Genomic DNA, 978 nt, shown 5'->3' with positions numbered 1-978 from the left:
ACCAAAATTAATTTGACTTTATTAATAGCTGATTTAAAGATTAAAAAAAAAAAGATGTGTACACCTCTATTTTTCTACCTGTTGAATCTGAGTAGAGACTTAACAATGAAACGCCCTATATTCTTTTTGTAAATTTAATATCATTACACATCAGTGTTTAGGTGTAACGAGTAGTTATATTGGATCCATGAAGCTAACGAAAATATTAAGAGATCTAGATTACGCAATGATAAGTCAATTCTCCATCTTCTGCTACTTTTTGGCGTAATGATACAGCATTCGAGTAAAATAAAACAACTTTACCTTAACCTTTCTCTCAGAGCAGGGATGTAGATAAAGCCTGACAATTATGATAAGGAAAGAAGCGTTGTATAAAACCACTTTACATTCGGCTTGTGTTTGTTGGCAATAAAAATTCACTGAAATTCGAGAGGCAATACTGTCAATCTTAGTGATACGTTTAACAGCTGATATGATGAACAAAAGAAGAAATTTTAGTTTGACAGAAAATCAATCTCACCGTAAAAAGAAGAGTTAAGTGATCTTAAATTTCAAAACAAATTATCAATTTTACTCAATGTTTGTGGGTTTTTTTTTTTTTTTTTGTTGTTGTTGTTTTTTAAATTATTTTTTTTTCTTTGTTTTGTTACAGATCCTTGGATTCTACTGCTCTCATGTCTACATCCTGATTGTCTGGTCCCATTTGAACGACCCCGTACGATCAGTCACTCAATTCCAAACTCCCCACCATCCCAAAGAGCAGATTTTAAAAGTTTAAGTGATAGTTTTTAAAAAATATAATTTATTTTTTTTTCTGTTGTTGTTGTTGCAAATTGGGACCTCAAACCCAGTGGAACACTTTACCTCCGTCCGTGAGATTCATTGCTAGGCTTTCGGGTTTTAACTTTGAAAACACATTAATTTAAAAACAACATACTTGGGATAGTTTTTATTTATTTATTTATTTATTTTGGATAT

The sequence above is a fragment of the Berghia stephanieae genome, chromosome 7 (genome assembly GCF_034508935.2).
Source record: "Berghia stephanieae isolate SIO BIC M18660-M18661 chromosome 7, UCSD_Bste_1.3, whole genome shotgun sequence".
In the NCBI taxonomy this organism is placed as follows: Eukaryota; Metazoa; Mollusca; class Gastropoda; order Nudibranchia; family Aeolidiidae; genus Berghia; species Berghia stephanieae.
This window is presented reverse-complemented; position numbering follows the sequence as displayed.